The sequence below is a fragment of the Quercus suber genome, unplaced genomic scaffold (genome assembly GCF_002906115.3).
Source record: "Quercus suber isolate HL8 unplaced genomic scaffold, Cork oak 2.0 scaffold_4, whole genome shotgun sequence".
NCBI classification, from domain to species: Eukaryota; Viridiplantae; Streptophyta; class Magnoliopsida; order Fagales; family Fagaceae; genus Quercus; species Quercus suber.
Window position 1 is genome coordinate 3,587,757 of NW_027069470.1, and position 17,017 is coordinate 3,604,773.

Consider the following 17,017-nt stretch of genomic DNA (forward strand, 5'->3'; position numbering starts at 1 on the left):
AGACAACTGCCTCGGCCATTTCTCTTTCTCTTTCTCTTTCTCTGGAGACTACTCCTCGACAGATTACAGATGTGCTACTGTATACTGTCTAAAGATATCACAGAATTGAGTAATAATGTAATATAACTCAAAGAGGCTGGATTGTTCTTTGTTCAGCACTAGCAGAAAGAATAAAATAAAATAATAATATAATAATATAATAATATAAAAAAAAAGTTGAGTTGGATTCCACATGCGTTAATTTTTTTTTTTTTAATTTTAATTAATGACGCCTATTCATAATAATAATCCTTTACCATCCAATTATAATATTAATCTTCTTTTTTTCGGTGCAAATAATACCCCGTCAATCAAGCAAACTGCAAAAAAAAAAAAAAAAAAACTTTGGCAAACAGCAAAAAAACTTTATGGAAAACCGAGAGTGACTTTGCAGGGAGGGGAAGGTACCTTATGTTTTATGTGGGGTCCACCTATTGTTCACATGTGATATCTGATAATTATTCTTTGAGTAATTCTTTTGCCACATAGCACAATATTGGCCACATGGAGGATGTTCTCACATTAATTCAACATAACCTTTTTACCGAACATTAGTTATCATACAGGCGAGTTATAGTCAATATTGTGCCACTTTATATGACACAAGAGCTTTTCTTATTCTTTGGGTGAGAGCATTAATTTTAAGCTAGTCAAACTAGTATCTTTCTTATTTTGGTAAAGATATAACTAAATACCCATCATACCTCATTCATTATACTCAATACGTGCTTTCAACAAATAACATATGAATGGTAATTCAATACATTTATCGAGCACTGCACCATCATCGCAATCCAAAATCATCTTTACTTTGGAGACTGTTTTTTCTCCAACAAAGTCTCTAAACTTTTTTTTTTTTTTACTAATGTACAGTTACTCCCTTAATTTGATCACATACTATTTATTAGCAAAAGAATTAATGACACATCACAATGGCTACAAACACAACAAAGGCCAAAGCTTCTCTCTCAAAATCTGTAAACTCAAGAACAATCAAAGTACAAACTCAAAAACACAATCTTAAAACTAATCAAATCAAAACAACTGTTAAAAATCAATATTGCCTCTCTCTAGAAACTTCTAAAACTTCTCACACAATCTCTCTCTCTTTCTAGAAATTTCTCTCTAATTCCGAACATTTCTCTCTTTCTCTCTTTCCGAAATTATCTCCGAGATAGTTTTCATATTTTCTCTAGAAGCTGAATTTCAACAACAAATTTATAAGGTGTCTAGAAGGTTAGAGAAAGGCATTAATTTAATGTCAATAAAAAGGAAGAAGCTAGAGGCTTCAAGTTGGTTTCCTAACCAACATACATCTAGTATAAATAGATGTAATGAGGTAAGCGAGAGACTTGTGAAGTAAAGTGAAGTGAGTAAGTGCCATAAAGCACCAAGTGAAAGATGTGTGAAGATGTATGAGGTGGTGAATTGTGTGCCATAGGTAGCAAGTGTGTAGAGTGAAATAAAGTCAAGAGCTAGTGTGTGTAGGTGTCTAGAAGTGAGGTGTGTGCAAGTGTATTTGGTGAGTAAGTGCAGTGTTTGCAGTGCACTAGTGTCAGTGTATGGGAGTCAAGCATTAGTGCTTGTAAAGTGTTGTAATTTAAAGAATCAAGTTTTAAATAAAAGCTCTTTGTTCAGTCTTTTATTCAACAATTTAGTGTCAGAGCTTCCGCTAACTCAACAACAACAACAACAAAAAACAAAAAACAAAAAAAAAAAAAAGGCCAATCTAACCCATCTGGGCTACATTAGGAAGGAGGACGAGCAGTGGTGGAGTGGAAGGCGCGGGTGGATTGGCACTATGAATGCTGATTCTCTACCGGCCTGTATCCTTCGTTCAACAATGGAGCAAGATCTCTCTCTACCTCTTTGGCTTTTGCCGTTCTCTCTCACTCTGTTTGTCCATTTTTTCCCCCCTTTTTTTGATAAGATGAAGCATTTTGTGTGTGGTCCAATTAAAAAGGGTTTAATTAGTGGTGTAGTTTTTGGGTTAAATTTTAGCCGAGTGTTTTGACTTTTGGGTTTTTTTTTTTTTTTTTTTTAAGTAACGGGTAATGATTACTTTTGTTTAATAAGCCGAGTGTTTTATAAGCTGATGATAAGAAAGAATTGAGAAAAAAAAAATCACTTCTATTATTGCCGATCTATGTGGATTCATCATTCATGAATGAGAGAGAGAAGAGATAGAATGAGAGTTTTTTTTTTTTTTTTTTTTTTTTTTTTTTTTTTGTGAGAATAGATTGAGAGAGTTAGGTGGAGAGAGAGAGAACAGGGAAAAATAGTGTTTGGAGCATGTTTAAATTTTTTTATTGTTTAGAGAGTGAATTGTTACTTTTACTTTTTACCTACTCACTTTTTTAAATACACTTTCCAATAGACTCTATATCATTTCTTTATTCTATTTAAATATTATTTCTTTATTATTATTTTAAACTCCCTCTATCCCATTTAAATATTATCNAGAATTGAGAAAAAAAAATCACTTCTATTATTGCCGATCTATGTGGATTCATCATTCATGAATGAGAGAGAGAAGAGATAGAATGAGAGTTTTTTTTTTTTTTTTTTTTTTTTTTTTTTTTTTGTGAGAATAGATTGAGAGAGTTAGGTGGAGAGAGAGAGAACAGGGAAAAATAGTGTTTGGAGCATGTTTAAATTTTTTTATTGTTTAGAGAGTGAATTGTTACTTTTACTTTTTACCTACTCACTTTTTTAAATACACTTTCCAATAGACTCTATATCATTTCTTTATTCTATTTAAATATTATTTCTTTATTATTATTTTAATCTCCCTCTATCCCATTTAAATATTATCTTTCTAATCCTTTTTTTTAGGTAATTTATTCATTAATTTATCAACAAAAATTATCATTACACGTTAAATTTTTTTTTTAAAATTAAATTAAAAGGAGTATTTCAGTTAGTGGAGCTACTAGTATACTAGCCTCAGAGCATGCACTCATGTGTGTACTCAGAGTTTTTTTTTTTTTTGGGTAAAGGTTAATAATTTGCATCAATTATAATTTGAGATTACTATATTTTTTAATCACAAAAAAAAAAAAAAAAACTAGAAGTGTGATGAACAAATTATTTCACTCAGAAACGCTTTATAGTCTCATTACACCCCCTAGGTTTTTCTTTTTTTGTGATTGGAAAATATAGTAATCACAAATTATAATTGATACAAATTATTAACCTTTAAAAAAAAAGAAAAGAAAGAAGAAGAAGAGCATTTGAGCATGCGCATGAGTGCGTGCACTAAGGCTAATTTCTCTATCCTATTTTAGGTATTCTTTCCTTATTATTATTTTAATTACCATCTATCCTATTTAAATATTATCTCTCTATACCTTTCTTTAGGTAATTTATTCGTTAATTATCAAACAAAATTATCATTACACGTGTATTTTTTTTTAAATTAAATTAAACCCATTATAACAAACAATTAAACCCAAAATCTCTCTTATTCCAGCTACTGCTTTTTCTATTTTAAATTTGTATAGGTAACTTCAGTCTTAATATCACGTAAAAGATGTTTAAGTAAACTTTTTTACATTTTGTTTTGGAATTGTAGTTTTGTTGAGTTTTATTAATTTTTTAAATACATTTTTGGTGTTTTGGATTGTTGGGAGGAAAAAATTTTGGTTTTAAAAAGTTTGTTTAAAACTTAAAAGAATAATTTTCAATTTCTAACATACTTTTTTTCTAATAATGCACAAGATGTTATAAATAACTGTTTTTAAGGAATAAATATTTCTCTTAAATTACATTTTGATTTATTAGTAGAATATATATATATAGACAAAGTTTAGGTACAAAATTGGTTATAGCCTAAAGTTTCAATCTTACTCAATAAAATAAATATAACTACATATTTTGAAAATATAACCGTTGAATTGCATGTTTTTTATACTTTCAATACACATGTAAAATTTTGTGTCAATCATATATTATTTATTATATAATCTATAAATGATTTATTTGAAGACATAGTTATTGATCTTTAATTTTCTAGAAATTTTGCATACATGGAGAATATAAGAAGAAGATGTAATCCAATGGTGGATTTATCAAAATTCACCTCCAATAAAAAGATAATGAATAAGGTTGTAGCCTTAAGCAATAACTAATTTTGTAACTAAATTTAGTCATATATATATATATATATATCATCTTTATATCAAGGTTTTCAGACCCGGACTGTTCATTGAACCGTAAAGGGGTGAGGTTCAATTTTTTTGAGGTTGAACCGGGGTCGAACCGTGATAACGTCATAATTAATTTAATAATTATTTTAAATATATATAAAAACATTAAATTAATAAAAAAATAACTAAAATAGTCCTAAACAAATATAGATAATATTTTTTATAACATAACTTTCATAATACAAATAAAAATTATTAAATTCTAAAAAAACAATAACTATTGAGTTTCTAAATTATTTTTAAGTCATGACAAAGTACACTTTAGTACCCAATAATTTTTATTTTATGAAACTCAATAAAATAATTAAGAGACAAATAAGTTTATTTGCTCATGGCTAAGCCCATTTGACTGCCGATCTTTTTTTTTTCCCAAGCCCATTTAAATAGTCAATGTTCACCACTATATGTACTAAAGCATTATACGTAATATATATAAAAACATTAAATTAATAAAAAAATAACTAAAATAGTCCTAAACAAATATAGATAATATTTTTTATAACATAACTTTCATAATACAAATAAAAATTATTAAATTCTAAAAAAACAATAACTATTGAGTTTCTAAATTATTTTTAAGTCATGACAAAGTACACTTTAGTACCCAATAATTTTTATTTTATGAAACTCAATAAAATAATTAAGAGACAAATAAGTTTATTTGCTCATGGCTAAGCCCATTTGACTGCCGATCTTTTTTTTTTCCCAAGCCCATTTAAATAGTCAATGTTCACCACTATATGTACTAAAGCATTATACGTGGATAGAATTATATGTACTAAAGCATATTCAAATACTAAAGGAAGTGCTAGATAGCAAGCAAGCACTATATGTACTAAAGCATTATATGTGGAGAGCTCTTTTTTTATTCAAAATTTAAAAGCTTTCAATATTTCCAATGCCTAGCAGCTAGTGTTAGTGTACTATAGACACGTGGAGAGCTTAGGAAGCTTTCTATATTTCCAATGCTAGTCAACTAGTGTCAGTCAGAGTAGTCATAACAAATACAAAGAAAGAGAAAGTGAGAAACCAGACCACATACATAACAAAGTTCAGCAAAAAAAAGAGAGGGAGACGGACAGAGAAGAAGAAGAAAAAAAAGAAAGAAGAAGAAGAAGAAGCAACAGTTGCTTCATGGCACCACCCCTACTTCGTCATCGTCTTCTTCCTTTTCTCCTTTTCTGTTTTTTTTTTTTTTTTTAAGGTTCAGATTCAAAACTGTGCGAACCAGTCTGATCACGGTTCTCAAAACCGTGAAGTCTGGCCGCGGTTTTTACAGGTCCCTGTTTTTTCCCATAAAGCAATCCTTAAAGCTAAAAGAACCGTAAAATTGAACAGTTCAAGGTTTTTCCGGTCGGACCGTACGGTTCAGTCCGAGTTTCCAAACCTTGCTTTATATAAAACTTTTCTACATATTACATATGTAGATACCTCATTTTGTTTTGACTTATATTCAAGGTCCTTGGTTCCAATGACAAGAAATCAGTTCACTTCCAAAATGATTAGCATCATGTATGGAACCCAATGAGCCAATAAACCAAAAGGTGGCCTAACATAACCAAGCCCAAACCTAAATGTGACCCAAGAACTAAGCCTAAAAACCCATTTCTGACCTAATTTGCCTGAGGTTTACCAAAGGTTCGTACACTGGGTATGTGATGCATACACATCTTCTTGATAGAAGTCTCAAATCAGTCCATTTCCAGTTTGGTGAAAGGCTAGGGCAACCATCATAATCAACTGGCTGCCCAAATGTCTCACCTAATCCTAGAACACTAATTGTTTTATAAATACGCCGTTTTCACCACCAAAAGGGTCCAAAAATTCTTACCTACTGAAACTCTAAGGAAATATAATAAGAAATACATGCTTTAGAGTTGTAGCTTAGAAGGGTAGAAGTGGTGAGCATTAGATTGATCTTTAACATTCACCTTGTTAGAAAGAGTCTCTTACTTACTAGAATTCTAACTTCTAGTTCATGTCACACCCAAGTTTGCAAGCATAGCCATTTAGCACCCTAGTTTTCAAAATGCTTAAAGTTAGATTATTTGAAATCAAGCTAAGACAAAAAACAATTAGTGTAAGACCCCCAAATTGTAGATAATTTAAGCAAAAAGCTAGTTTTTTATTGGTTGTCAAATGCGCGCCAATATCAAGAGAAGGTATTTTGTGCATAAGGCATATGTAACGCTCCACTCACCCAGGGATGGGTTTTTCTGGTAGCTTATTTTCATAATGTGAAACAAAAAAACAAAAAATAAAAACTTCCAAAATGCTTAAAGTTATATTGTTTGAAATAAAAATGAGACAAAAAATAGTGTAAGACCCTCAAATAGTAGATAATTAGCAAAAAAAAAAAAAAAACTAGTTTTTAATTGATTGCTAAACACACACCAATTTCAAGAGAAGATATTTTGTGCATGAGACATATGTAACATTCCTCTCACCTAGGGATGGGTCTCATGGTTATGGGATCTACTCCCTTGTGACAAGGATGTTACATAAGCCTAATATATATATATATATATATATATATATATGTGAGTGGTAAGTAGTCAATTTTACAAATCTAAATTCTGAAACGTCTAGGGTATAAAATCCAAAATCCTCCCAAATTTTAGGTGTGTAATTTACAAGTTACCCCTTTTTATTTTGATATTAATTGTGTGTTTGAATTTTGCTTTTAAAAAAAAAAAATTCTTTTAGCTTTATGCAAATAATCTAACTTTAAAATTTTTTGAAAATAAACTAAGTTTTAGCTTTTCATCACACATTTAAAAAAAAAAAAAATAAATCACATTAATAAAATCTTTAAATTTCAAGTATTGAGTGTGAATTTTGACAAATACACATTTGCATTATATTTCTTCTTGTAACCTCTACGCTTGCAACTTTTTAAAATGATATGAGGTCAATAAGTATCACAACAATAAAATATTGTTTCTTGCAACAATGATCAATTCCTTTTGAGTCCGCAATTTCTATTTGTACATGTGATGGCACAAGCTTGAGTCATTGCTTTTTTTTTGGTCTAGTACCACTAGCCTTATCAGAGTAAGTATGTGAGAGGCCACACCCTCCGTCCACCAACTTTTTGTTAGGACAAACCCGCATGATTTGGTGGGGTTATGTTGGTGCCCCGCTATATTTCCCCCATAGATTTAGGGTTTTACATGGAGTCAATATTTATTTTATTTATATAGTAAAAATAATAAAATCCAAAATGAAAGAAATAAAAATTCTTTATTGATTAGTAAAGGCTTAGAGGTGTTAGAGATTTTTTTTTTTTTTTTTTATTTAAGATTGCATGATATTCATTGGCATAATATTGTCAAAATAATAATATAACACTGACAAGAATAAAAAGTTGACAAACATCAAATTGGTGATTTTTTAAAGCAAAAGACCTAACATTTCAAATAAAATATTGCGTTCAATCCCATATCTATTGAAGTACAAATTTTCATTTTCTTTGCACCATTTGAGGAAGTTGAGTTTTCCTTCTCCTTCTCCTTCTCCGAACATGTAGAGATGTTATGGCCAATATGCTTACAAAATGCATTTATACTTTTAGATCTTCCGGTTGTTGTTATTCCCCAAAAAAATAGCTACAAAGGTAACATGATACCAAAAAAATGCTTGATTTGATATTGTAGGGTTCAAATTCTTTACGTAAACCCAAAGACAATTAATTTGTAGAGTATGGGTTAAAGAACTAGAGTTGGCAAGGGATTAACAACAAAGGATTATCACTCTTTCAACTATTTATTGATCAGTTTCCATACATTTCATGCTTTGTTTCAAACCCTCTCCCTCTATTATATAATCACTCTCACCCTCATCTCCATCGTCCACGTGCTCCCCATCCATGAACTTGCTCAAGTACCTGTCACGTCAGGCAGCTTCTTTTCGTCTCTGTGTGAGTGGCGGTAGGTTAGGAGGCACTGTTCAAAGGTCTTCTCCACATAAATGCGGCCAAAAAGCTGTTGTAATGCATTGAATACGGTGGCAGCAGCCTTTCCCTCAGATATTTCCTCATCCTTATCGTTCATGAATATGCTTTGAGCTTATCTTGATCAGGTGGAGTCCTCGGACAATCAACCAGGCTTTTCCCCTACTCAATTAGTCTCCGACATCAGATCAGAATAAAACATCTTCCTCGGACAGGAGATGTCCTCCTCGGACTGGAGATATCCTCCTCGGACAGAGATGGTCCCCTACCAAGAGGATTCCAATCCAACCTGGGCCTTGCATTCTCCGCATCCTTCTCTTCGGATGTGAAACAGTCTTCTCGTGGGTGTTCGGCCCATTAACTTGGGCCTGATCCTCTTATCCCCCACAGATATAAACCACTTACATGCTTGTTAGTAAACATGTCATATTTTGCCATAATTTAAGACCATTGATGCTTAAATTATTCACATGATTTTAACTTATATAGCTTGTAGAAAATTGTGTACCAATTTGAATACTGACTACAAAGAATTGCCGTAAACCAACCACTAAATTTAGTAGTAATGTGCCATATACAAAAATCATGTTTTTGTGGATGAAAATTCTTTTGATATTGCCTCTATAATCCATGGATTTTGGTCTGTTAAAATTGCCTTAGGTGACTTTTTCATTAAATTTGCAAAAGTATATTAATCAAATACAAGGTTATTAGCACATGAAAAAAATATCAAAGGATATATACTATTAAACTACTAATTAACTAAATAAAATCAAAAAATAATTGCACAAACTTACAAGGCAATTAAATAATTTACATACCTTCATTAACCATTGAAATGCACTAGTTGTTTCATTTTAAAGAAGTGCACAACCAAAGAGAATTGTCTTTCCATGATTATTGATACCAACAAAAATATCAAAAGGCATATTATATGCATTTACTTTGTAAGTAGTATAAAAATAACCACATCTCCATATTTTTCGTATCAATCAAAATAAGCAATAGGCGACCAAAAAATATGTTCCAACTTCCAACCTACTCTCTTCACTGGTTGTATATGCATATTGAAACTTAGAATTCTTTTCCTTAGCAATTTTGCATAACTGTAAGAGACCCATAGCATCATTCATTGCATGCATCATTCTCATTTTCACATAAAGGTTATGGATATCTCTTTTTAAAAATGGAAGATCTCCATGCTTTACACTTTTCTCAAGCTCTATAACACACATTATTTGCCTAACTGAAAGTCCATCATTTTTCAATAAGAGAATGTGATCTTTATCTTCTTTAATGATAACTCGATTGGCTAGAAGAAATCTCACTTCTGAAGGAGACAACAATTCATGATTGTGATCTATATTAAACTTAGTGACAAGCCATTCTTGTGGAAAAATGTCAAATGACTTTCACAATGTGATTCTTAGGTGAGCTTTGCATTCACATCTTGAAGATATCTTATTTCGTTTCTCCTTAGATGAATTCACTATTTTTAATTGTTGTCTACCTTCTCGGTGACAAAAGAAATCACATCTTACATTTTCTCCATTTTTTGTGACAAACAACTTTTTCGAATTGTAAAACCATATCGATTTGCATAATTTTTATAGAAAATGAAAGTCTCTTCTTCACTAAGAAACATTGACCAACAAAAGGTTCAAACTCATTTTCTATTGAATTTATATCTTCATTTTCTTCAATAACTCCTATTTCTTTTATTAGAGATTCATTCCAAACCATTATTTCCTCCCCACAAGTGTCATTATTTTCTCCATTATTTGAAAGCTCATTTAAGTCAACACAATTCCTTAAAACAATTTGATAAATCTCATTTGCAATTACAATATCATTTATTTGTTCTATGTTGTAACAAGGATAAAAAAAAAAAAAAAAAAAATCAACGTCAGATTCAATTATTAATGAAATATACACTATAAATAAAATAAAATAGTATACCTTCTTGAGGTAATTCATTTAAGTCAAAAGAACTCATTGGAACTAATTGATGAATCTCACTTGCAACAAAATTCTCATCCATTGATTCTACAATAATTTAACAAAAATGATAAATAAATATTAACATCATATTTCAATATATTTGAAAAATAAATTAAGAACAAAAGAAATATATGTACCTTATTTATAATTTCTTGAACACTATATTCTTGTAAACATTCTTTGATCATTCATTGAACTCTTCTTTCTTTCTCTTTTTTTTTTTCTTTTTTCCCCTGAACATGACACTCTTCTTTTAGTGTTTTCTATGATATTGGTAAAGTGAGGGAGAAGAAAAAGTAGATATTGGTAAAGTAAATATTGGTGGTAGATGAAATAGAAAATGGGGGAAAATTGTAAAAAGAATATATTTGTCTCATTAAAAAAAAATTGGCGACAACTTAGTAATTTTGCTTAGTTAAATCCAGCCATGTCAAAAGATTGCTGGCAATCACTTGCCAAAGCAAAGAACCCCTTTTTACCCCATTTCAAGTTTCTACGCACAAGAGGCCCACCACTAACATTGGCATAAACGTGTGTTCTTAGGGCACACGATAACAAATGCCAATTAAAGGAAAAAAAAAAAAAAACTATTGCCTATAAATTACTAAAACTTTACTGGCAAAAACTTAGAGGGTCTAGTTAATGTATGTTTTTAGTGCACATATTAACCATTCATTTTATGAAAGTTTTTATGAAAAATTGAAAAAATTGACAAAAAGTTTGTCAGCTTTTTCAATTTCTTTTAAAATTTTCCTAAAATGTTAATCCATACCTTAAGGGCACACATTAATAAATCCCTTGTGTAAATAAGAACATTTGGTTCCCACTTGGGTGAAGTACTTGTGTAAAGTGAAGTGAGGTGAAGTGAAGAAAAGAAAGTCAAGAGCTAGTGTGTGTAGGTGTCTAGAAGTGAGGTGTGTGTAGGTATATTTATGTGAGTTGATGTGTGTCTTGTAAAAGGTAAATAAGTGGAGATGTGCAAAGGCAAAAATAAAGTGCCGTGTGAGTCTAAGCAAGTGTGACTTGTGTCTTTGTGAAAGTATACTATCAACTTGTCAATATTGTGAAATGAATTTTGTTCTCTTCAGCACGTGTTTTCCTCTTTTGTTCAACAAGTAGTAGAGGTCAAAGGTTAGGTACATACCTCCACCACTCATACAAGTCATGTGACAAGTTGTAGCAAAAATTGTGGATTTTTTTTTTTTTTTGTCTATCATTGCTCTCTCAAGATATAAATAGATGATGCAGGCTAAAATAGTTGGATATGTTTAAAACTTTTCTAAACTCATTATTTTAGAAGCCCAACTTTATGTTTGAATTAAGCCTTAGCCCACGACTTATTAAGTTAGCTAGCACGTGGAGAGCATAAATAAATCCCATAATATCATCTCTTTCCTTTCCTAAAACTTGTGATTTTGGCAACAACGTTACCAAAGGGATGAAATCCCTTAAATTCATCTTTTGTTGGGTGAATCTCCTAAACCCTATCATTCTTTTCTTTCCTTATTCACTCTTGAAAAAAGTCACAACTTTCAATGTTCATAAAACTAATAGCTGCAATTGGGGATTTTTCCATGGAGAGCAAATTCAAATGGAGGCAGCCAATTAAGTGAGTGTGGGTAATTTCTTTTTATATGTCAGTTTTCTATATAAGACTTCCAAAAAGATCAATACAGAGCATAATCTAATATTTTTCTCTCTCTCATACTTGAAAATTCTAATTGGGAATCCTATGACAAGTTTGAAGCTCTGTTTGTGAGTGCATACTAACAGAGTTGTCATTGTATCTTGGAAAGGAATGCCTGAGCCATTTGCACCAAATATCATAACAGTGGGGGTGAAATCATTTCTTAAGGACACTAGATTTAGTTTCGTGCCTCGGCTGTTGATAAGCTTCTATTCTCTACATACTTATTCCATACCACTGATATCATTGTATTTGATTTACATTTTTGCTAATTAATTTGAGCAGTTTTCAGAATATATATCCAACAACTACACTGAATTCCATGTTTATGTTTACTCCACCAACGTCATATCCAAATACAATCAATGTTTGTTATCAATATTCCTACTTGTGATTAGTTTAGGCAAACTTATTCCTATTGTCGAGGGGAAAATTGATGCCTCTATCTAAGATGTTGGGAAGCCAAACCGAAACTCGACTATGGACTCTTGAGATGGTACCCAAAGGCTTTTAATGTGATGACAAAGCCTATCTAAGCAAGAAACAAAGGCTGCACATAACAACACAGCAACAAAAGCCCAATGAAAAACATGTTACAATACTTAATTAGTACATTAATGATCCTGGTCTGATCGTTCAAGTGAAATAAAATCTCCAGCGGTAAGGGCAAAATTACACTTAGTCCATAAAAGACAGATTTAAATAGTCCAATGGTCAATGACTAAATAAGTTTAGGAATGTGTTAACTCCTAGGGCTCCTTGCACGTTTCGGTCAAGGGAGTTCATTGTACTTTTAGCCATCATTACATCAATGTTAGGGAAAAGTTCGACTGTTACATATACAAAAGTAAAAATCATGTTTTTTCCTTATTATTATTAAGTCAACGTAAGGGAGAACTTCCATAGTTTCCAAAACATTATGGCCTTCATCATAGTAATACTAAATAAGGATTAAAGGCTTTATAGTTACAAATAAAAGAGGAAGAATACGATGGAATGAAGGGAGAGAGAGATCCCAGCTCAGTGCAGCAAGTATTAAACTAAGATTTTGGTGAGTATGTGTGTTCATAAGACATGAATGAAGCAATGTGGGCTGTTTTGAGTGAGTGGGATAGAGAACGTCTTAGATTAGATGGGTGTGGGCTAAGGATAATGAGTGGCGAATTTGAGAGAAGCTAAACCACGAGTAAAATGGCAAATAGATCAGAGGTTTTAGAGGGAGTATCCCCCTGGTCAGTTATGGGACGTTTATGGAGTAGGAAGGTGTAAGCAAGGTGGTGAATGTTGGTGTTATGGTGACTATAGGCTGAGAAAGGTTGCGAGTGAGCTCAAGAGAACTTGGGGAAGCTTAAAGAACACTTAATAGAGGTTGAATTTCTGCAGAATGTAGTCAATGATAGAAGTTTTTAGAGAGGCCCCCTTTCCTATGGGCTGAGGTGTGTATGTTTTTATAATGGGACTTTAGAGAAGCATTAATTGAAAAGAATCCAAAAAACGTAGGTCTGATTTAGGGGAGCCTTGATAGCTGAATTAATGACCTGAATTTGGCCTAAAAATGAGAGATTTTCTTTTGGGGCTGCCTTGCTTCTTTGGGTAATGATGAGATTTTGGAATGTTTGAGGTAGTCTTGCATTAAATGCTAAGATTGCTGAGATTGTGTTCAGCCAATGGGATTAAGGCAAGTATCAAGAACGAATCCTAATGCTATAACTGAGATTTGGACCTTAGGAAGTAGGATTCAACACCCCAAGCCAGGTGTCAAAGTTTAAGCCCACTTCAGAAGGTTCCGCTGGAGATCCCTTTATGTCCAACAAACCACATGTTCTCAAAATTTCCCCTTTAGGATTCATGGGCTTGGCACATGAATCATGTTTTGAATGTTTTAAAGATTTTTAGCATCAATTTGTTGGAGTTTGAATAATTTGGTTTCAGTTCCCCTTCCGTTGGAGATGCAGTCTTGGAGAAGATGACGGAGTTCCATCATTCTTTAGACTTCAGTTGATGTGACAGCCTTTGGACACTGTTCACGTCAGGCAAAGGGTGGCAGAAAACTGATGGGATAGCCCTTAGTTCATCCTTAAAGGCTTGGTTCTCTTGTAAGGGTCTTTAGTTGCTTTTTGGTTAGGAATGAACAAGGGCTGATTGCTCACTTTCAAGCCCCCTGCTGGGACCTTTTTTGGCTGGAACTTTGTTCCATTTTAGCACCTTTAGTTGGGCTACATGGCCCTTTCTTTGCTTGGGCTTGTTCCCTACTCCATGAGATTCTTGGGCCTACAAAATGGTCATTAAAGACATGCTTTGTCATGAGTTTTTTATTGCTCATGGGCTTTAGTTGTTAGTAGAAATAAAATGAATCCACGAGCTTTAATAAATATTTATGCTAGATTTTGGGTATTAATTCCTATGGGCTTTAAATAACAACTTGTGTAGTTTCTCATAATTTTTGCTATGAATTACTTTGTAAATGATATTTTCTTTGAGACTATTTAAATAATGGCCTCCAATATTTTTCTTGAGAATAATATTTAACTCGGGTTTTAAATATGGTAACAGTCACTATAATGGAATAATGTGATGTTCTCATGAGTTTCTATATAAATAATCATAATAGACATGTAGGATGAATAATTACCATGAGTTTTGGTAATAAATATTATGAATGTTGTGATGTAAGATAGATAGTGAACATGAGTTTATAATATGAAATAAATAAATGTCATGGGTCTAATAATCATGTCTTTTCATGGGCTTTTATGAGATGATCGACATGGGTTTTGAGAGTAGATAATTCACAAATTCCAAGAGCTTTGTAATATCTTAGTAATAGGTTTAAAGATCTAAAGTATTGTTCATTATTGGACTTTTAAGTCAAGTAATTATGATATAATATTTTGCCAAGTATTGATAATCTTGGACTTCTAATAAATAGTGCCAAATAGTTAGCCTGGGCTTTTAATAGTGTCAACGTAAGTTGGGCTTTTGATATTGCCAATAAGAATTGGGTTTTGATGTTGCTAATGAGAATTGGGCTGAGAATTGGAGTTTAATGTTGCTAATGGGAATTGGGCTTTGATATTGCCAATGTGAATTGGGTTTTGGATAAATAAATTGCCATGGGTTTAAATCATGGGCTTTGATTAAGGATTTGGATTCTATTGATAAAATTGTTTTGCCATTGATTTGAATCATGGGCTTTTCAAATATTGCCAAACATAAGTATTCATGGACTTTAAATAGAATAGGATGTGTGTATTGGGCTCATATGGTTGGTTTTGGGCTTAGCTAAATAATGATAATAAAATGGACAAAATAGGAGTTTTTTGGGCTTTTTGTGATAATTTATATCATGACCCAATTTAGATAATGAGATATGAAATATTTGTGATTAACATAATAATAGAGTCAAATTTTTTGGGAAAACCCAATGACTTATAGTGGTATAAATAGGTGGTACTCAAATAATGTTAGGTGTAAAAAAAAGTACCCTAACACCTATTACTTCACAAAGTTTAATGAACTGAAATTGAATCATTAATTTGTGGTGGGTGATATGAATTATGTTTTATGATTGGCGAGTTTTGATGTTTGTTTGTTATAGGTATGCCGAGTATGAGTAAAAAGAGGAAAAAAGAAGAAGAAATAAAGGCCAAAACTTGTTAGGCACACTTTATTTCACACAAGACACAAATTTACACACATGCACAATTTGAATTGAGAAGTCACTATTTCCAACTTATGTAGACTTAGCATGGTTCATCTTATGATAAAGAGCTATCATTAGGAGTAGACGTCATAGATTGAAATCTCTATAAAAAAAACAAAATAAAAAACAATGTTCATCTTATATAAGTTTACATGCAGGGACAGACCCAAGTAGGGGCCCAGGCGCCCCCTAGTCCAATTTTTTATTTTTTTACTTGTTATATATATATATATATATCATTCCTAAAAATGCCCCATTTCAAAACCTTAAGCTCTCCTTAAATAGCAATTATCCAACTCAAAAACTTAAGAAAAACAATAAAAACATTCATAATGGTGATTGTATTTTAGCAAAATAAACTAGTTTAACACCAAAAAAAAAAAAAAAAAAAAAAACCAAAAAACCATGTGTTATTGGTGAAGCTAAAGTTAAATTTTTTGCAACTACAGTGAACTTGTAAGATTATAGTAAGTTGTTAAAAATAAAATACAATTTTTTGTTTTTTGTTGGTCTTTGTTGGTAAATGATTGCATCTTAATGTATTAAGAAACAATGATTTTGTGTATTTATGACTTGTTAATACTATATGGATGCCTATTTGGAGTTTTTTTTTTCTTAAACTCTAGTTCCCTTTAGCTTGAAATCCTAGGTCCGTCTTTGTTTATATGGTTTGTTCACAAATCACATTTATCTAGTTGCAAGAGGAGTTGAATAGTAGCCAATCATGAGAATTCACCATTTTGTTGCCAAATTATCTTTCTTGAAATTTTGATTGGGATTGCTAACGGAAACATAACATCTCCTACGGTTTTTTATTTTATATGATAAATAGTCCTTTTTTTCTTAATTGGATAATTACATTGAGGGAGTGGTGATTTAAACCTTGAATGTCTTCATTGGTAATACTAAGAAGTGTTAGTTGAATTACAAGGCTCTTGGTCATAAATAGTCATTTCTAGCTATCAAAAATTCAACACGTAAAATTTGTTCGGTGCATCATGGGTTAACGACTAGTTTTATCCTAGAGATTAATTGTTTGTTTGGGTACCCTCCAATTTTCGGTATCTTATATGCATAGTATTTATTAAAAAAAGAAAAATTGGTACTTTTATGTTGACAAAAGTTAAAAGCTAGAATTATTTATTTAAAAAAAAAGTTAAGAACTAATTTTTTGCCAAAAAAAGAAAAAGAAAAAAAAAGAAATTGCCTTTTATCTTTTCCACACACTCTCAAAGTCCACATTGCTCAACACCAACCCATTCGAAACCATCTTCCACCCCTTCCACCTGCAAGATACAAAAAACACACCCACCAAAATCCATTGTCCTCTTCAACACTATTCTATCACTAGCTAGGACATATCCAATTTCACAATATGCTAAAGTGGTTGACAGTAGGCGGTGGAAAAATAATAGTGATGAGTCTAT